Source organism: Ochlerotatus camptorhynchus, unplaced genomic scaffold (genome assembly GCF_037179485.1).
Source record: "Ochlerotatus camptorhynchus isolate MF236.1 unplaced genomic scaffold, CSIRO-AGI_Acam_v1.1 ptg000334l, whole genome shotgun sequence".
NCBI lineage: Eukaryota > Metazoa > Arthropoda > Insecta > Diptera > Culicidae > Ochlerotatus > Ochlerotatus camptorhynchus.
Window position 1 is genome coordinate 988489 of NW_027040822.1, and position 22899 is coordinate 1011387.

Below are 22899 nucleotides of genomic sequence, written 5' to 3' on the forward strand. Positions count from 1 at the left end.
GTGGTCAGATGCATAACAGTATTGATTTGGTGCATAGAAATTGTCGCAATGACCGAATACCACATGACCTTGTCAATTAACCAGAAACACTTCGAATTAAGGTGAGGTTTTCGTTATGACGCTAGAAAAAGCAAATATGATTGATCGCGAAAATCTGGCGATTGGAAAATTTAAGTAAGAAGCGAGTGAGAGACGTGAGTCGATTGCAGCGGTAAACACGCCAATGGAGGAGCCAATCACTTCTGGACAAGTAGTAGACCAGCAACGACAGCAACTACGGGATGAGCTAGCTTTTCGAATGGACGCAGCGGCTACACAGTTCCAAGGGACGGACCCTATGTCCCGGCACAGGATACCAAAACTGCAGTATTCCTACCGACTAACGAGTGCAGTAAGCATTCTCAACGAGGATATTTTGCCACAGCACTTGGAAGCCGTTGAGAACCTTGAGGACCTGCAGTTCATAGTGTACTGTGCAGCTATGGCCGTGGTACAAACGTTGGGATTGCGGACGTACCCGCAAGGAGACGGCGAAAGTTGTACACGTCCCAACGCACAAAAACCCGCATGGATGCGACGCCTGGAGGGCCGAATCGTCACACTTCGGACTAAGATTGGTAGGTTGACACAGTACAAGAGGGGAAACCGATCATCGAGGCTAGTTCGTCACGTTGCTGAAATTGTCAAGCCCGCAGAGTTCCATGACCTCACTGAAGCTGATAAGATTTTGTTTAAGTATTCAGTTTATGATGACAATTGTTATACCGACAGGCTTTCATATATAAAAAACCGGTTCAAAATACTGAACTGCCAAGCTAAAAATAATGTAAACAAACACACTTAGATGTATCATAACAATTGGGTTGTTTAGGGGTATTGAGGTATACACATTCGTTATCTGGATTCAAAATGGATCCGAAATCCAAAATTTCATCATTGTTGGAGGTACACGACGTTAGGCATACGGTCGTTAGGTATACGTTAGGTATACGGACGTTAGGCATACGGACGTTAGGCATACGGACGTTAGGCATACGGACGTTTGGCATACGTACGTAAGGCATAATGTACGATAGGCATAATGGACGTTAGGCATAAAGGACGTTAGGCATAATGGACGTTAGGCATAATCTACCCGATGAATTCCAGAAGGATGATAATGGGGACCATTTTGTCAAGCTGTTTTGGTGTGACTTTCTACCAGCGATTTCACAAAACTGGACCAACTAATTTATATTTTTTTTTTTTTGAAACGCACAAATGTTGGCTACTTTTCTCGTGGTTCTAGAAGAAAAAATCTCAAAATAATGTTTTATTTCAAAGTTCGAGTGGTAGTAAACGTCATGTTTTCTGCTCGAATGAAGTGGTTAATTTTTGGAACTCATGAAAAATTGCGACGTCTTGGACAGGCAAAGTATTGGGTTACAGATGGTACGTTTGCCACAGTTCCTTGTTTGTTTCGGCAACCCGTCACTGTTTATGGAAGTATCGCTCCCTCGAGTCAGCAGACGGTTCCGCTAGTTTTCATTCTGATGACAACAAAAACAGAATTGTTGTATCAAAAAGTATAGCAGGAAATCCTGGAAGCAGCAGGAATTGAATGAAAATCCACAGAATTCACCATTCTTCATTTCATGAGCTGTTATTTGGCATCATATTTTATTCAACCTTAGCTGTTTTTTTTTTTTTGTTATTGGATGAAAAACCACAGAATTTACCATTCTTTATTTCATGAACTGTTGTTTGAGGAAATGTTTTTCTTCTTTGATAATTGCAATCTGTGTGTAAGAATATATTACAACAAATGTGTGATTTTTTTATTTCTAGATGCGATTGATTTCAAGATATAGTTCAAAACTATGCTGAGTTTTCATTGCCAGATTACTTAACCGCTATCGCTACTAATCTTGGATCTAAGTAAATATGTAGCTACGTCACTTATGATATGATAAATAATGGATTCCAAACTGTGCTTATTAAATAAACTATGTTTGTTTAACTTGTATCATTTTTTATTCAACGCTTTGCCTAATTTAAGCATTGTTTACCATGCCTGAAACAGGTTTCTAGAGTTGCACAGCAGCAAATAATTTTATTCCTTTACGTTCATTATGCCTAACGTCCATTATGCCTTATGACTTTATGCCATTAGTTAATTCCTTATCTTTTGACAGATAAGCGTATTTCGTCTACTACTTGCAGACTTCATCAGTGCCAAGGGGTGTTGAATAGTTCATGTTATCAAATTTACAAGACTTGTCTCAATTTACAACACTTGTCTCTTTCAATTTAACCGCGGTCAGCATATTTTTTAACATTAAAAAATGGTCAATTTTAATCCCATTCTTAAGACGTGAATTTATTGCTGATTGCCTGCATTTTTGAAAATGGGATCGGTTTTATGGATTTTACACTTCTTGCTGGTAAATTTCCAAAGTTCGACACTGAAACAAAATACATCGGAGCCTTTTTAGAATGGCGTCACATTTTTGGTATATTTTAGCATCATTTTATAGTTTTAGAAAACCACTAAATGCTCCGATTGTAATGAAATAAGCTACCAATAAGAGGTGCGTGATCTAAACAGTGAAATTTAACGTACCTGCCCATTAGACTGATGCAAAATTTGAAATTTTCGCTCCACAGTGCTAAAACGGTTCCAAATTGGGTCCTGATTATCCTTCCAATATTTGAACTCCTTTAGTGAGAACCTGACTTGGCACAAACCATTTGAAGTTCATATGGAAATTACTATGGGGAAACCATAATTTCGGTTCTTATCTATTTCTAAATTCACCAGTTTACTCTACTTTAAAAACTGAATGCTGAGCTTGTTTAAAATTTTCTCAGCTACAACTTTGTTGAAGACCACTTTTCCATCAAATATAAGGAACAAACATTATTCATGATTCAAGTCACTGATGTCTTATGATTATGCTCAATCAACTGATCAGCAGGCAACATTGGTGTTTATGGTGCGTAGAATAGAGGACAAAAATCATGGCTACTATGTCACACTGCAGAATACAGTGTTGCCCACAATACAGTTGCTTAATCTTGCCATAATATTACCAATCTCTTAAACAATTAATAACTATTTAATTTGACGTTTGGCTTAAAAACGATTTTCTGCAAAGTTGTAGCTGATAAAAATTCCCTTAAAAATAGAAATAGAACTTGTTAACAGTACAATATGGAAAAAGGTTAGAAGACAATGAACAAAAAGTTTGGTTTTCCCATAGTAATTTCCAAATAAACTGCCAAGTCAGTTTCTTATCAAATGAGTTTAAACTTTCGGAGGCTAATCAGGACCCGATTTGAAACCGTTTGAACACTGTGGAGCGAAAATTTCAAATTTTGCATCAGTCTACTGCCCATTTTACCACGAACTCCCCTGTGTAGCAAGCGGCAGTCATATTTTAGGTTAGATTTCGAAGAAAAGGTAAACGTTCGTGGTGCCCCCTTGGACGGTGTTTGGAGTAGGTATGACTTTCGTCTTATTGAAAGAAAGAAAAAACTGTAACGAGGAATGGTTTTGATGTTGAACATATTGCCACGGCTTAAGGAGAGCGAGAGTTATAACGTTGTGTGTTTTTGATGGTATAGATGAGCGCGGGAGGATGGTGTGGCTAATGTTTGGTGTGTGGGAGGGGACAGATGCGGGTAAGAAAATCCCATCATTGTTCCCCGGCTGACTGGTGTGGAATGGAAAAATTGAATGAAAGAAGACGAAATGCGCCCCATTGTTTACCGCTTGCCATCAGAAGCCATCGCCCCAATGACTGGCAGTGGTGGTGCTGCTGCTGCTACTAACAGATGCTACTGATCTGCTTTTGTGTGAATATGGAAACTCTTTGAGACCAAAGAAAAAAAAAAGAGGTGGGGGTGGGTTCGTTCAATCCAATCTATCGGTTACTGATGACGGTACGATTCAGATGGGGACAAAGCAGAAATGAGGGAAAAACATAAGACGATGTGATGCTTATTGGGAATGAATCCTATTGTGTGATGTTATGTCTCATTATGGAAACGGTACACAATCGATTTCCCGGAAAACTTTCCTAAAGGGGTTGTGTTCCTTGTTTTCTTGCCGCGCTCGTCGAAAATCGTACACGTATGAGCAATGCAATGTTGGAGTAAGGAATGTTGGACGGTAATCAAGCATCTTGGTTGGTGGTTCTAGAATATGTTCCGAGGTGGATTCTGTGAACGGGAAACATTTCTACGAGAACGCTCCGTCAGAAAATAAAATTGTTCAATGTATCAAGGCACATGGTTTCTGATTGCAAAATTAAATTGAATTAATATAAAATAAATATACGATAATCATCGGATGATGATGTAGATACTAATAATGGGGTTTGGACTAAAGTACATGGAATTTCAGCTTTTAATGTTTTTTCAATGCTTAAATGTTTAAACGATTTTTCCAATCTTCTGCAACAAATTTAAACAGCACTTTTCAGTGCTCAACCTGCAAAATTTCTACCTAGTTCAACTCTTCTTCCTCTCTTGCTTGGACCGTAATCCTTCTCGGATATAGATTTGGAAAACTCCTCTTCGATCGTTCAGATTTTATAGTAATCTGCTTGGAAGATCAAAATTTACTGCCGCCATGGCGCCTAAGCTCAAAAGAAAAGGGCAAACTCTTGATCCCCTTTCTGAAGAAATTAATTTGAGTAATCAATTTGATTTGCTCACGCATGATGAGAATCACCCATCATCCAGCAAAAATTCTAGTAAACTTTCCCGGCTTAATGCCAAGAAGGAAAAGATTCCCCCTATTGTGATAACAACTTCCGATTTCCATGCTCTTCGGATGGAACTTTTGAACTTCGTGAAAGTTAAGTTTTCACTACAAATTGGACGTCGAGGTGAATGCCGTGTATTGGCTGAAACCTTGGACGGATTTAAATGTCTTCTCAAGTATCTTACTGAGAAGAAGCACAATTTTTTTACTTACGACACCAAAACTGAACGTGTGTTCAAGGTTGTCATGAATGGACTGCTCAGTGGTGAATCCCTGGATCAGATCAAAGATGAACTGGCAAAATTACTTGGAGTTGTGCCACTCCAAGTAAAATTGTTACATGCCAGCTAAATGCATGAATTTTGGTGATTTCTCTTACGCAAAGGACGACTGTCCTGTGAAGGCAGATCCTAAGAAATTTAAATGTTCAAATTGCGGTGAAAACCACAAATCCAATTTTTGGGAATGTAAGACTCGCAAAGCGATCCTACAATCTCGTTCTAAGTGAACAGGTAGGAAACGCTCCACGCTTCCGACCAGGTACAAATTCCTTTGCTGTTAACAGTGGTCAGCTAGGAATAAATTCTACATTTGTACCCGTAGGTACAAATATCACTCCTGCTTCAAATTTTTCATCTATACCTACTCCCCTCGCTGCTAACAATGTTCAGCGAGTTAATGGAGCTACCTATGCTGCTATTGCAACGGATAGAAATCAAAATACCAACCAACGTAATTCTAACGGAAATTTTGAAAATTTTGACTTAGGAAGCATTACTGCTCCTAAAATGGAATGTTTACAGAAATCATTAATTGGCATGATTACTGATATGCTTAAATCTAAATCCATGTTTATTCAAACTGTAGTAAAATTTGCAAACAATATTGTCATTACTTTGAAATTCAGCAATGGATTTGAGTTATGCTCAGTGGCCGCGAAGTACATAAATTTTCATAGCTTAACTTCTCAACAACCAACTGTCCAAGTACCCAAAGAATAATAAGCTCCCGTTGGATCAAGAAGTAGAAAAAAGATAAGAAATGCCTTGAACTTTAGCTAGCTTCTTCAAAGTGTAACACCTGGGGATCAACTCTGACCCTGACTACACGTCTGAACTTCCGCAAAGCGCATCTTGTTGCTTCGTTTGCCTCCTGCACACGAAACTCGTGCAGAAAACATGTGAAAAGTGGTATATGTATTTGCTTAGAAATCGCTTCCATGTTTGAGAAGAATAAACACAGCATAGCGAGGCAATCTTTTCAACCTTTTTCCCTCAGTTCGGGCTTGTTGAAGTACAATACTGGGAATGGATTTGGAAAGTTTTAAATTATTGAAGTTTTTCGCATTCGCTCCAGCACAAACAAAGCAAACACACGCATGGGATCGATGTCGGGGCCTGTGCTTCACCTGAAGATGGTAGTCGGTCGATTCGGTAACGAAAGTGTGGCTCTGAGCCTACTTTGATTTTCTTCTCCGGAAAACCATTCATCGAAGTGGGCTCTGGGTAGCATGGCATACTTTTCTCCCTCCCAAACGATTATGGTGCGATACACAATTGGACCCATTCCCTCATACACACTATCGTTCGGAAAAGGTTAACAAGATATTTTCCTTGGGGAAACTTTTGTTTCAGTTGCTTCGCTTTGGCTTTGTTTTTGCAGCCAGCTTTTTATTCCCGATGACGGGTTTTGATGGACGATCTAATTATTCTCGATGAGGGCCGTTCCTTTTGTTCGGCAAATTAAATGGAATTCGACGAATTATTGATCCGCAGAATGGGGAAAAGTTGTACCCTTTTTTCTCGTCGGCAGGATGTGACCGGAAGATTAAAATAAAGGAAGCAATTCAATTTCATTACTGAGTTTGTTCCAAATGGACAAATATGCTTTGTTGAATATTGAAGCCACGCCTGAATGGGTAAAACTTCTTGTTCCGTCTCAAGTTTATCACCTCAAACATTCATACCACCGTGACGAGCGTTGGAACCGATCGAAGTGATTAATCAATCATCTTTGACAACTGATAAACAACAGTTGGCTGGCGCTTCGGCAAGTAAAATATTTTACTTGAGTGCTGTCATGGGAAAAGCGAAAAATAACGACTTGAAAATTGCGATCCACTTTGTTGCTCGTTCGGTACATGTAAACAGGAAAGTTTCACTAGCCATATGTATATATGGATGATGAAGTTTTTTTTTTTTTTCATTTTCAACATCGGTGGTTTATAAGGTAACTAAGTTCGGTAGACCAAACGAATGGTGAAATTCTTGAAGTAAATATATTCAACTGCTATAATACATATTGTGTTTCCTAAATAGCCCATTTAGGTCAGTGAAAGTTTCAACAATTAGAGTGCGATTGAGTTTTGATACATACGGTAGATGTACCAATTATGGCTACAGTTTGGCAGTCAAAATCAATTATTTGGATTATTTTTTTGCAATAATTTGTAAGACTCCATCCATTATACCAATAAGTGATGCTAAATGTCTCATTAATGAGACAAAAAGGATTGATGCATAAAACTGGCTTATAATGGTACCTATTATAACCATATGGTTCCTTTGTTCGCCTCATGTGTGATCCTATTATGGCTATGCAGCAGCGTGGTCTCTGGATCACAGCAATGATATCATTCAAGCCCAATTTTATGCATCATTATATCATGTTTTCCTTGACCTGAGCAATGGTGTAACCGACAGGATAACGTTACGATAATAAATTACAATTACAATTACAATTACAATGAGAAATAAACCAAATGCATCTTAAAACATGTTAATCGATCAAAGATACAGCCATTTAAAAAATCCAGTTTCGCCACCATATTCCAAGAGTATTTTAAGCTGTTTGAAACATCCAGGTCTGATCAGGACCTATTGAATGTGATGAAATTTAAATGAAAACCAATGCACCCGCTCGATTCTAACTGTGATACAAATTTCCAGCAGCAGTAAATATGGTTATTGAGGTGAAATATCAAAGTCCAATAAAGTCTATCCATTAGTTTCGTTAATGTGTCGTATTTCTGAGGTTTCATCAAAGATTGTAAGTATTTTCAATTTTTTTTCCTTTATTTGAGAGATTTTTAGCCATAAGCTAGTTCATCTCTTAAGTATTTTCAATAACTATCCGTGATAAATAAGCACTTGAAAACAATTGATGCTTTGGAGGTAAAATGAACAGTTTGTACTATATTCATTTTACCCCCAGCACCAGTTCAAAATACCCCCACTAATAAACCCCGAACTCAATCAGCTAGGGAGGATCATGATCGGTTGGCCCTCTCTAAATGAGTAGTCAATAGATCTCTATCAAAAACACAGAAACTCTCTCGTGTTCGTGTGAGCAAAAGAAATACCGTAAAACGGGGGTAACTTTGATAGTAGAATATAATGATTAAATTTACTCTCTGCACGATTTCCAAATTAGAAACATTATATCCATTTTGTAACATAGGGTATTACCTTTGATATCGTATAGAGTTTTTACGTAGTATGTTTAACATGTTTTGCAAATATCTGAAAAAAAAACAATTTTATTGTTTTTCGACCGACTAAAACTACACTTAATAAGCCATCACAAGTTCAATGTTGTCTTCTTTATGCTTATGTTTTGACGTAGGACTAAATCTGTGATTTCTATATGGGGGTACACTTTGTGAAAACCAAAAATGGAACATGTAACGAAATTATGAAAGATTTTGAACGTTAATAACTCAGCTGCCCCTGAACCAATTTCAATAACTTTATAACCAATTGATCAGAAATACTTCTACGCATCTGCTAAAATTAAGGCTCAATCATTTTTCAAAATGTCACTTTTGAAAATTGCACGAATGTGTAACTTTTGCTATGATAATTAAAATTATCACCGATTGCCTGTGAAAAGCGATTTCCCTAACACAGATTTCCAAATTGAATTCCATCCGGTCTCACCAAACGGTGTTTATTCAATTACCGCGTGGTCAGTGGTGGAGTTATCCAGTACACAACGAAAGGCTCCCCGCAAGCAGCAGGCTGCCCTCAACCGCTGATCGGATTCAGTTCCAATCACCGTGTGTGGTGGTGTTCGGTCGTCAGCATCATCATCAGCAGCAGTGGCGCGTGGCGTTGAACATTGTTCTCCAGTACACAACGAAAGGCAGCCTGCAAGCAGCGAGCTGCAGCCAACATAAGAATCCACAGAAGGAGGAAGAAGCCGCACCGCTATTGATCGGAATCAGTAGCTCTTCGTAAGTTGCTGTGGACCATCTATGCCAAGCGCATCATACTAAATAGTATAAACAGAGAGGACCCCGCTCAAATTCATATTCCTACACAAAACACAAGCTCCTGCTGCAATTAACAAATAACATTTTTTATGTAAGACCACGTAGTCCTACGTCACCATCGCGTACAACCCCATAGGGCTCTCTTGTAGTGTTTTTTTATGATTAGATACTCATTCAAAGTTTAATATTTCTTTAACAAAATTGTATGAGATTCCCGGCAAGGGGAAATCAATTCTGCACACCTCAATATGTGCCGAATGTTTTAGCGGTGCCAAAGTCTGCCAATCAAGTATCCCATGAGTATGGTAACACTAAGATCTTAATGACTTTTGTGATTGTTTGTTTGTTATTGTGCGAGAAAAAGAAGCGTGATGAATTGATGTATTCAACAATCACTGCTGCAGTATAGAAATTCTATCCGAATAAGAAAACTGGGCAAACCATCACCAACAAATCACTGATTGTAGCGGAAGCCGGTTCCGAGGCCCAACTCCAGCGGATCCTCATAAATCCGGAAACGCTCATCAACCACGAGTACATCATGACATAGTTCGAGATTCTGGTGGATTACGGCAAGCTGGACGTGGTTCTTCTTCCGTGGCGTTGATTATGAAGCAGTATGACAACGATAGCAACTGCGAGGCGGCGGTGAAACTGTGCAATCAGCTGCAAGCGGAGGGCGGCTACTTAAAGATTAGTGGGGATTTCGAAAAAAAAAATGTTCGATTTACTTCAGGTGAACAACTTTTAAATAGGTGCCGAATGTGGTTCTGTTGTATGCCAAGGAGAAAGTTGGAAGGACTTAAGGATCGTGGGCAGGTTGTCAAAATGTACTTAATTTGTTTTACAGAAAGCCTATTTAATAAATAGTCTAAGAATGAACAATTGGGTATCATAATGTTTATTGAAATAATCCTGATTATTTAAACAAGGTGAGTGACTAGTAGTGCCGCTCATCCGGGAGGAAGATGCTTGATTTGTATGACGCTATGTATCAGGCCACCGTGTGGCATTAACCCATGTGAACCGTGATTACCGATATTGGAAACTATACCGGAAAGGCCAAGCAAGTGTTCGTTGCTAAAGTGGATGAGAGTGACCTAGTTATTGCTGTTGCTGGTGATGATCTTGGCGCTGGTATTTATTTATCACTCAAACTTTGACAACTTTTGCAGGGAATTGGACGAAGTTCTGGCTGCAGGAGAGATCCGAGCAAAGTATATATTTGTCTTCTAATCCGGAGTCCGATCGTCTAGTCCGATGGATGTGTCAATTTCATCCTGAAGTGAAGATCAACGACTGTGGGGAAAGTGCGAAACCTTAGCAACTTTTGGAATAACGATAGCAAACAACAGTGATGTTGTTGCATATTATATTTTGTGTCAGACTTGTAAAAGTGTGCCCTAACCATGTGCCGTGATGTGTTTCGGCACAGTGTGCGGATTCACGTATGTTTTTCTATATTCATCGAATGTTATCAAAGTAACCCCAGAACAAAAAACTGATGATCGGTCACAAGAAAAAATAATTGCAAATCCAACAATGTTCGATAAATATATTACTACACGCAGAGAAATGGTTTTTAAATTCTAATTGATAAATTTTTGACTCAGGGCTTAATATATTTTTAATATTGTTTTAAATATATTATTCGGTTCATTCTAAGAAAAATATTTTTGAATCAACAAACCGGTTGTAGAGTCAATAATCTGTTTGTTGATTCTAAAAACCATTTTGTTGATCCAAAAATATGTTTTGTTGAAATAGTGATGCAATATGTTTGAATCAATAACGAAATACGTTAGGCCCTGAAACAAAAATCAATTTTTCTGTGTGTAGCTAATTGATTCTAGGGTCATCAGTACTTGTTCAAAAAAATATTTGAAAAGCTTGAATTGTTGTAAAACATATTTAGAATCAGAGTTGGGAAAATATCAAAATATCAAATCTCAACAACACCGAAGATCACGCTTGATTTTCGTAGATAAAAATCAACAAGCAAACAACTGCGTTTGATTTTGCAAGCTCGGAATATGAAGCTTACAAAACTCACCTACTGCAAATCTCACCAAACTGTGGTGAGATTGAGTTTAATGATTTTTGCTTTACACCCGAATGCAACCGAAACTTCCATAACGGCTTACAGCAGTCCCTTCGCGTCTGCCATCGGTGAAGATTAAAAAGAGATAGCAAACTATGCTTTCTCTTTCTAATAAAACGATGTGCAATGGAATCAATTTTGTGTCGAGTCAACTCTCAGCTTGATATTTTCACGTTGTGAATAGTCTCGCAATATCAAAGGAGCTTGTAAAATCAATATCAAGCATGATGTTTTGTACCAAAATCACGCGTGATATTGCGAGCCCATTGCACAGTGGTACAGAATGCAGATTTAGCTGGAATGATATGTTTGGAGCCTGAAATTGAAACTTTAGACTAAAAGTCTCTTCTACAAAGTTGTTCCTTATAGTTAGGCCCTCATTTTTATGAGAATGAATTCAGGGGTGGTTCCTATTATCATTAAAATCAAAAATCTAACTTTTTTGTTTGAATAAATTAAGGTATACATTCTTTGGCAAAGTTATAGCTGAGCTAATTTCAAGCAACTTTGTTGAGAATAACTTTTTTGTATCTCTTAAATTGGCCGATTTAGAGCTATTTTCTTGAATTGAGTTAGGGTGACTCTTAAAAAAACAGTTTTTTTGCTCTGTTTTTCTTATTTCGAATTTCTCATCAAAGGTGTCTTCACATAACTTTTAGATCTTAAGAAGACGCAAATTTTTGCTGCACAAAGCTTGTCAATATCTTTCGCCGATCAAGAGTTATTGACGTTTGTATACTAAAAATATGCACTTTTCAAATGTTAATATCTCTGGTTGGGGCAAACAAAAAAAAGTTTTTTTGCAGCATTTGAAAGGGCGTATGTTATTCTCAATAATATGAAAAAAATGGAGGTATGTTATTTTTTAAACTCGTATACACTGGAGTCGCTTTTTACGCGGTTTTTTTTTACACGGTTTTTTATTTACGCGGTTTTTTTTTACGTGGATTCCGGAATTTACGCGGTTTTTTTTACGCGGTTTTTTTTTACGCGGGACGTATCACCCGCGTAAAAAGCGACTCCAGTGTAAATTCAATTTGAATTCATTCTTATTTTGTACTACATTTGAGTTTATCTTTTTTATTAGATAAAGAGATACAGGCAACAAATTCAGCTATAAAAGATTTGTCTTAAAGAGTTTTAAAATGCTCTAGAAGATAACTTTCATGAGAATTTTCAAATAAAAAAGTTATTGCTAAAAAACTATTTTTTCCAGGAACACCCTAAGTCAACTCCGAAAAATTTCTCTAAAATGAGAACGTTAAGAGATAGAAAAAAAATTTCTTCGACAAAGTTGCTCGCAAGTAACTTATCTACAACTTTTTTGAACAACACATGTTTATATTTTGTAAAACAAAAAAGTTAGTTTTAAAAATTCCCTAATTTGAGGACCACCCTGACGTCTGCAATCACCAAAAGAAGGGAATTTTTAAGAACAAAAACTTCTTCGAAGACACTAAATGTCCAAATATTGAACCAAATGTACTAGCACATTTTATATAAATTTGTCATTAGAGTGGTCCTATAAAATCCATCTTTGCCAATAACTTTTTTATTTGAAATTTATCATGAAAGTCATCTTCTAAAGACTTTTAAAACTCTTTAAGACGAATGTTTAATAGCGGAATTTGTTGCCTGTATCTCTTCTAACAAAAAAGATATACTCAAATATAGTAAAAAATATGAATAAATTCAAATTGATTTTATACGAGTTTAAAAAATAACATACCTCCATTTTTTCATATTATTGAGAATAACATACGCCCTTTCAAATGCTGCAAAAAAACTTTTTTTTTGTTTGCCCCAACCAGAGATATTAACATTTGAAAAGTGCATATTTTTAGTATAAAAACGTCAATAACTCTTGATCGGCGAAAGATATTGACAAGCTTTGTGCTGCAAAAATTTGCGTCTTCTTAAGATCTAAAAGTTATGTGAAGACACCTTTGATGAGAAATTCGAAATAAGAAAAACAGAGCAAAAAAACTGTTTTTTTAAGAGTCACCCTAACTCAATTCAAGAAATAGCTCTAAATCGGCCAATTTCAGAGACACAAAAAAGTTATTCTCAACAAAGTTGCTTGAAATTAGCTCAGCTATAACTTTGCCAAAGAATGTATACCTTAATTTATTCAAACAAAAAAGTTAGATTTTTGATTTTAATGATAATAGGAACCACCCTAGAATTCATTCTCATAAAAATGAGGGCCTAACTATAAGGAACAACTTTGTAAAAGAGACTTTTAGTCTAAAGTTTCAATTTCAGGCTCAAAACATATCATTCCAGCTAAATCTGCATTCTGGACCACTGTGTGTGAGTGCATTGGAGCGGGAAAATATTAATTGATTTCTGATTTTGCCAACACTGTTTAGAATATACTTTAAAATACTATCGAAGTTACCCCTTTTTACGGTACCTCTTATTGTGCCGGTAGTTGCCCCGTTTGTTCGGGAGTGTAACGCAACGTATAGTTTCTGCTTCGCTGGCTACTTGTGGTAGGCTTACCATATCAAAAACTTGAAAAGGAGGACATTTCATTTGAGGTTTGGTGATTAAGGAGGACAATGATTCCTTTTCTTAACATTAAATGAGGACAATGAGTTTTTATCAAACGTTTAAATAATATGTGCGCTAACACAAAATTCATGATTTGCGAAGGTTCAATTGAGATTGTTCATAACTCGTTTTACTTCTGAAAAATGCATCAAAATAGCCTTCATAACTCATGTTTGATACTTGGAAATGCACTCGTCTAGCTGATTTGCATGAAAACTGCAGCGTTATAGCCTTAAAACCATCCCAGCCTTTATCATGTACAAAAATCAGGATACATGTCATCGCGATTGAAACCAACATGGAACATCTAAGCAACCTGGTGAATTTACCAGAGAGTTTTTCGAACATTATAATTTATTTTCGAAATGTCAAATTTAAGTAAAAATACAGAAAAAAATTGATGATTTTTCACTTACTCTTCGAAGATAATATATAAAGTTCGAAAATCCCTCTGTTGATCGTCCGATTTTCGAGAAATTGATTGTCAAAATTGATTCCTGGTGTGGAGGAGTTGACAGCTGTAGTATACTCCTAGTCCCACCATCGAATGGCATTTGCTAGATAAGATAAAGTTGCGACATAATTAAACAAATAAGCTCTGCAAACAACGCTTTTTGAAAACAATTTTATTAATATGTTACTGGAAATATGCAAGGATTAAAAAGGAGGACATTTTTGGGCAAAAGGAGGACGTAGAAAAATTATTGAAAAAGGAGGACATGTCCTCCTTTAGGATACCATATGGTAACCCTACTTGTGAGGCATTCCACGAAGGCTCGCGAATCGATCCTGAACGATCATTTTCAAGTTCGATGAAATTTTGCGTAGTTGTTCCATTTTATTAAAAATACCATTTTATGTTATCAAATCTTCATCTTGGGTCTCGAGTACTTTTCCAACAAGGCCTGTGTAAAAACTAATGAGTTAAAATATAACTATTGTCGAAACGGTTTGTTCGATTGATGATATGATAGTGTAGATATTCATTTAACAAATCTGTAAAAAAATATACACTGAGATAATTTTTGTTTATTTTGATGAAAAAATAATCCACCAATGCTTCGCCCAGATTCGCCAAAAATTACGTAGATTAACAAATCTTGGCATGTTTAATTTCAAAATTAAGTTTTGAACATTTATTTCTTTTTATTCAATGCACAAACCCTTTTTTACGTGGGTATATTTTTCAAATTTTATTTATCTGTGGTGAAGCTGGAAATGTCTGTAGGTACTATATTTTTCCGCGATTTTTTATTCTGATTTTTAGACACCAGTTGCATCCAGTTTGGGTTTATTTCATCATAGAAAATAAAAGACAAAATACCGTGAAAAAGGGTAAGGTGTATAACATGATAATTATGTTGATGGTCATGGACGAAACTATAAGACTATTATAAAAATTACGTTAGAATCAAAGTACATTTGGCCTTAATAATTAAGATTAAATATTAAAGATTGCATTCGAAAACAATGCAATACTTTCTTTTGTGTAAAACTCATTATTGCATGGGTAAAAATTGATGAAATTTTGAGTAAAATTAGTTAAGAGTGCACTGTTTACATATGCAAAATATCGTCACAATCTGTCAAGTGGTTATCGAGATGGCTGTCAAGCAAGAAGTGCTTCGACAAAAAATTATGGGAGCGGTCGTGGAAAATCCTGGCCAGTCCCACAGGTGGATCGCGAATCAGTTTCGAATCGACAATTCAACCGTGTCCCGTGTGGAAAAATCGTTCAACGAGACCCAAAAACGACTCATCGGCGAGCTGACAGCGGAAGAAAAGCGAAGACGACCGACTCCGTTGTAGTAAAGAGGAGTGAATATAGATAATTGTAAAGTCAAAGCTTATTACGATTTATTATGATTAGACCGAGACCGTTTCTAAGCAATGATAAATGCTACAACTCAAAATAGTTAAATTTTCTACATTTTATATTCTTGCATATCTGGCATCACTATTCAATGTACCACAAATATCGCGAGCGATGCGCAACAAAGAAGTCTGTGCCGAAGCCGATAGCGTAACGTGAGCATAGATGTGTGTATGTATGTGTTGAGAGATCTAACATGGACATGCGAGTGATCCGCGAATTGTATGGAAGGAGCGTGTGAATCAGAAAGATAATATGCGTTCGTAAGAGTGAAACAACACTATTTGTCCTATTACAAAAAGAATTTCAGAAACCATTAAGGAGAATGTATGTGTTTGCTGAGTTATTACGCAGGGAAGCGTTTCCATAGTTGTTCGTTCTGTAGACTATTTTTGAAACCATCGGACGTATCAAACGGAGCTGGTAGATTCTACCGTTGTCCGAAACAGCACGCGGTCACCACACCCGTGAACGCAAGGAAGGTGAGAGATTACTTTAAGCGCTATCCGAACCTTTCGATTCGGGACGAGGCCAAGAAGGTCAATTCTTCCGTCTGGGTCGTTCAGCAGACAATGAAGCAGGCCGGACTTCATGTCTTCAAGGTAAGGAAGGCGTCTAACCGAACCGATAAACATAATACGATGGCCAAATCCCGCGCCAGGAAGCTGTACCACGAGTTGTTGGTGCAGCCGAAATGCATCGTAATGGACGACGAGACGTGCATTAAAGCGGACGCCAAGCAGATCCCCGGCCAGGAGTTTTTCATCGGCAAGTCCCCCCAGGATGTTCTGGGGAAGTTCCGGAAGAAGAAGGTCGACAAATTTGCCAAGAAGTATTTAGTGTGGCTGGCGATCTGTGGGTGCGACAAATTCAGTAAACCGTACATAACGACCGGCACCATCAACGGCCAAATATAGAAAGAAGAATGCCTCCAGAAGCGCCTGCGTCCTTCCTCCGGTCTCACGAAGGTGACACTCTGTTTTGGCCAAATCTGGCATCGTGTCGTTACGCAAAACCGGTGATGGAGTGGTACGAAGCCAACGATGTTGTTTTTGTGTCGAAGAAGGCAAATCCGCCAAACTCGCTAGAACTTCGCCCAATAGAAAAATTCTGGGCGATTATGAAGGGCAAGCTCCGGAAAACAGGGAAGGTCTTCCAAAACGGCAAGGATTTGAAGAAAGAGTGGATGAAAATGTGTAAGAAAGATGGCGCAGCAGCACCAGTGGTGTAGTTGTAAGCGTGATTACCTCTCACTCCAGTAGGCTTGGGTTCAATCCCAGTCGGCGCCGTCGGGATGTTCTGAGGCATAACATCTCTGATCACGCCTTCCTTCGGAAGGGAAGTAAAGCCGTTGGTCCCCGGTTCATGAGCTGATGGGTCGATAGGTAGGGTCCAGGTGTGGGAGCTGCCTCCCTGACGTCGGTAGCATTGGTGCTCAGCACGGAAAGCAAGATCGACGGAAAACAAATAAAAAAAAAAAGAAAGATGGCGCAAGTGTTGCACAGGTTTTGATGAGTAGTGTTATGTTCAAAGTGCGGGCATTAAGCCTAGGAGAGGAGGTTGAATAATACAAATTGACAAAAACATAGCTAATATTTGTTTATTGATTCCCTGAGAGCTTCACAAATATCCGACTTAAAATAAATTTTTGGTGATCATTTTTGTCGGTTGCATTTTTTTCGAGCACAGTCTTTATCCGCAATTGTAGTCTGAGAGTGGTAGGTTTTCATATTTGGGGCTATTACCTACAGGGAAAAAATTTGAATTTTACTGGTGATGTGAAACCCATGCTTGAAAACATTCATGCATGTAAATTTCCTTTTCACGTAAACCAGCAATTTACAAGAAATATTGCTCACAAAGATGGACGGTTGTGTACAATTTATGGAATAATTCATTACATGCCTCATAAATTTACGTGATCTATAATGTAAACTTGTATGATATATGACAACCCATTTATGTGCATCATAGTAAATTAAATGTACACTGCTTTTTCAAACTGTGTAGCCAAATGCGGTGGTTTTAATTCTCAGTCGGTCGACTTCATTGCATTGATTGGCATATAAAGCTCTCAATTAAAAACTGTGGAAGAGTATATAGAACACTAAGATAAGAGCCAGAAAAACGCTCGCAAAAGAAGCGTAACGGGTGTCCACTAAAAAATGAAAACTTTCTGGATGTGTGGACCAATAATTGAAAATGGATGAATAAGCCACTTTGCATATACTTAGTTTTTCCAAAATTTATCTAGTCTAACCTTTGAGAAGGGCCAAACTTTTTTTGCCGATTTTTTTTTTCAAAGTATATATTATGAAAAAAAAAACTACAACTCCTACACAAATGTGTTGTATGGATGACTTTCAGGAAATTGTCCAAATCATCGAGAAAAAAAAAATACAAAAAAAAACCTACAATGAAAAAAACCGATTTTTAAAATTTGAAGTTGATTTGAAAAAAAAATTCCAAGTATGATTTGGATGAAACTTTGTCTCAAGATAGGTAATAATGTTTACTACCTATCGTCAATACATCGTGGATGGTAGAAAACATAATAACCTTTATTGAGGCAAATTTTCATCCAAATCATACTTGGAATTTTTTTAATCGACTTTAAATTTTAAAAATCGATTTTTTTCAGTGTAGGTCTCAACTAATTTTTTTTTCATTCTTTTTTTAAGAAAATTAAGCAATTTCCTAAAATCATCCACATTTTTGTAGGAGTTGTTATTTTTCCATAATATTTTTTTGGAAAAAATCGACAGAAAAAGTTTGGCCTTTCAAAAATGTTAGTCTAGATATATTTTGGAAAAACTGAGTATGCAAAAGTGCTTATTTAGTCAAAGTCTGCACATCCTGAAAATTTCATTGGAATCTGAGAGGGTTTTGCCAGCTTCACTTCGATTTGGCGCGAAAAGCGTCTATAACATGTTCAATTGTGTTCAGCATTGTACAATTCTTTCAAGCAAACGAAGATCGTGGAAAAAAGTACATACACGGTAGACCATTTTAAGAGGGAAAATGTTCCGGTATCCACCGTATACCGTATCCTGGCATCCGTGGCAGTAGCCCGGAAGAGAGGTAATGACCGTTTAACGAAGATAATTAAAACAAAAAACGCTCCGCTCGCTGCAGACCATGTACAACAACATGGTTTCAGTAAGTCAACGGGAAGCGGCCAAAAAGGTCCGTTGTTTGAAGTCAAATATCTGCAAGACTCTAGGAAAGAAGGGATAGTAAATCCAAACCGTGAGATCTTTTTTACCACTGGGTGTCCCGGAAGTACGGCGGAAAGCCTAAATGTATCATATGTGCCAAAAGACCGGAATCCGTCAAATCTGCCGCAGTGCCGTCCAATCGAGATTTTTTTCAGACTATTGATTTCCATGGTATACAAGGATAATTGGAAGGCCAAGGACACTAAGCAACTTACCAACATAATCAAAAGCTTCATCCGGAAAATCGATGTGGCAGCCGTCCAACGGTCATGGTCCAATATCATTCACACTTAGATAATATTACCAAACTCGGTTTGATGTCAATCGAGTTTTTATCTGCCGAACGCTCGGTTCAAAGAGGAATATACGAGCTGTCGTTAGTTCTTTTTGTTATTCACAATCTGTCAAAGTTACCGAAAATCTCGGTTGACGAAAAATAAATTTAAGCAGAAATAACCGAACATCGGTTTACTCAAGAATTACCGAACGCTGTCAAACAAACCGACCCACTTGTTGTAATTATGGAGTTCGGTTCTCTTGGGCAGTGCTCGGGTTTCACTTCAAATCTTGCTTTAAATTTTGATTAAGGATTCGTTGCTTCAAATTTTTATAAAAATAAAACCAGTTTTTTTTCTAATAAATGAGAAAAAATTCACAGTTTCTGCCTCAAGGTACCCTGATACGTGCCATATTATGTCGTCACAAAGCTCAATAAAATCATTGATTTTTGTGTAAGGTAAAGGTTGCAAAAACTCATTTCAGCTAAAACAATATTTTTTTAATTATGAAATAATTAGATGCCACGATCATATTTTGAATTGGTAGGATACAAGAAGAGGTTGCAAAAAATGTGTTTGAGATACTAAACCTGTTTATTTCACTTGATGAGAGTCACAATCAGCAATTTTTCACACACTCACTCACTCACTCACTCAGCGATCAGAAAATCGCTGATTGTGACTGATAGAAAGCAAAATTTACAGGTTTTATGTTTCAAACGCATACTTTGTAACCGCTTCTTGTAAGTTACAAGTAAAACATGCCATGATACCATGTTTTGGTTTTATTATTCCGAAAAAACGTTATTTTAGCTGAAATGAGCATTTGCAACCAGATGCTAATATTTATTATTTTTATTAACTCTTCCAAATCTATACTTGATTCGAGTTTAGGACTGTTCTGTAAATCAGCATAGGTTCCTTGTTCTGCCACAGGACAATCATCAAACATTTCTTCCATGGTAGAACTTCAAGAGTTTGTCGGATGCTTTTCCACTATATGCCGTTTCAGCGAATAAAAGCTTCCGTAACTCGAGTTACAGTGTGGAAAATTACAGTCAAAAAGTATCACTCATTTTGAAATCATTCTTATTCAAATGGTTTCTAAAATGCCTTTGCAAGCCAGAGACATAACCTTGTACATTTTCAAGGCAGTAGAAAGAAACTATAGCACAGGATGCCTGTAAATAAAATCATACCTTAAGTTTCAAATACTTACAAAAGATTTCAATCAAACGTGCATCGTCCTGTTGCAGCTGCTCCAGAACTTTTTTCCATTTTTACTTAAGTTTTGCACACGTCCAACGAGCACATGTGAGAAAAAATGGCTGACTAGTTTTAGACTCAGCTTAGAGAACCGAGTTTTCGGTTAAAATTCCCGTCGTGAAGTTGAGCGCGTTTGACGTTTAACACGTTCTAGCGAATATTCGGTTCAGTTTACCGAGTTTCTTGGTTTTCACGTACCGAATTCGTAAATGTCGATACTTTACCGTACTTTTCGGTTCAGTCTTCATTTCTGTCGGTTGGTTTGCTGCTATTTTACCGAAATTCGGGTCTGATTCGATAAATACGCATGAAAAAATGTTTTTAAACAATTTATTCGGTTTCTCGGTAGTAACCGAAGAGGTTCGGTAGATAATTAAACTGAGTTTGGCATTATTTTCTAAGTGTGTGACTAGTCTGCACCGCAGATGTTGTGTTTTCCCAACCCATTATTTCCACTTTCATTTTTTAAAGTCTGGAACGCGCAAAAATTGGTCAACTTCAAATCGGTGTATTTCTGTTAAAAATGCATACAATGGTTGCTATGATGAGTTTTCACTCCAGTTTTCAAAATGACGTCCAAGCAAGAGAAGCAGCGTGTCAAAATTTTGCTCGCGTAGCAAGCTAATCCGACGTTCTCACACGCCAAGTTGGCAAAATTGCTGGATGTGGCCAAATCGACCGTGACAAACGTTTCAAAAGTATTCTGGGAGCGTCTGTCGACCGCCAGGAAGCCTGGAGGCGGTGGAAATCGTAATCCGGACGTCGCTGGCAAGCTCAATGTCTCCCATACTACTGTGCAGTGGGCCAAGAAACGAGCCGGGTTGTCGACGTTTAAGAAGATGAAGGTGGTGAACCGGGATTACAAACAAAACACGTCGGCAAAGCAGCGGTCCCGAAAGCTGTATACGAATATGCTCACAAAGTTCGACTGTGTCGTCATGGACGACGAAACTTATGTGAAGGCGGATTTCAAGCAGCTCCCGGGACAGGAGTTTTATACCGCATGAGGAAAAGGTGCAAGAAATTTTCAAAACCATTAAACTATCGAAGTTCCCAAAAAAATATCTCGTCTGGCAGGCCATATGCACGTGTGGTCTAAAAAGCGGCATTTTCATTACTACGAGAACCATAAATCAAGAGATCTACGTCCAGGAGTGCCTGTAAAAGCGGCTGCTACCATTCCTTAAACAACATAATAGATCTGTGCTGTTCTGGCCGGACTTGGTGAGCTGCCACTATGGGATTAAGGCAATCGAGTGGTACGATGCGAACAACGTGGTTGTGCTACCCAAAGACCACAACCCTCCAAACATCTCACCCTATCGAACGGTATTGGACCTTGGTCAAACGGAATCTAAAAAAAAAACTAATGAATCCATGGAGAAAACGAGCAGCAGTTTTAATCTAACTGGCGTTCGGCGGCGAATAAGGTCGATGAGACCACTGTGCAAAATTTAAAAGAATGGGTTAAGTGGAAGGCACGGCAGTTTGGATTTGGCAAACCGAAAGAATAGACGAACATTTTTTCCTTTCAATTTATGAATGGAACTACCAAAAGAAAAATAAGAAGATTTTTGTGATATTATTTTTTTTTTGTCGACCAATTTTTGCGCGTTCCAGTCTTTAGTGGACACCCGTTACAAAACCTAGAAGGAGAAACATACTGAGTGCCCAGATTTTGGTGCCTTACAGTACATATGAAAGGGATTCTGTTGAATTCCCAACAAACAATTTTAGCTGCAGACTAACTTATACAGGCAAAAGCTAGCTGCATAACCCGAGTTTTAGCTATATAAGTCAAGTTTTGGCTGCATACGCTAATCTGCAGTTAACATTGATAGTTGGGTTGCTCGTTAACATCCTAAGGCCATATGTAAGTGAATTGAACTGAGTTGGTCCCACAACCATGAGTAGCATCAAATATAAGGGCTAATATTGATGTCAAATAGATTGCTCATCTGGCCTACTGTGCATTGTTGTTCAATTTCCTGTGAAAGCTGCTGATATGAATGAAGAAGCCGAGACAGTTATTTTTAATTGCCTAGATTCACTCTAAACTGTATATGTACCCAGAAATTAAAAAAAATATAAAAAGAACAAACAATAACTCACGACAGTGCACCGCCACACACAGTTATACTACGATTCCCCATAATTTTCCGAAAACGATCCAATCTCTGAATCAACTTTCCACTTTCACCCACATTGTCTTCGATAACTACACCCCGAATTCCTTTGCCTACCTTATCTCATTATTTATTTTCACCTCACTAGGTTAACATTGCAAAGGGTATGTATTTTAACCTTCCCCCTTCCCAAAAGGAAACACACCAAGTGATAACATATGCCTCTCGAGAAGAGAAAATAAATAAATACTCAACAAGCACACACGTCCCACATCCCAGTCACCACATCAACGCCACCGGTTCGTCATCATATGCCAAATCATCATCATCATCTCGACTCTGGATCGCAGCATGCTGTGCGCGAATTAACACGCAAATGTCGGTATCAAGAGCAGTCATGCGAAAACAGTGACAAAACTGCTTGCATAAAATTCCCACTTGAACTTTCGTTTTAAAAA

At 37.7% G+C, this 22899-nt stretch overlaps 1 protein-coding gene across 7 annotated transcripts in view; it reads right to left on the reverse strand.

Annotated features, from left to right (window-relative positions):
* Positions 1-22899, reverse strand: part of nrm (neuromusculin) — a 214271-nt gene that overhangs the window by 127767 nt on the left and 63605 nt on the right. The window lies entirely within an intron of this gene.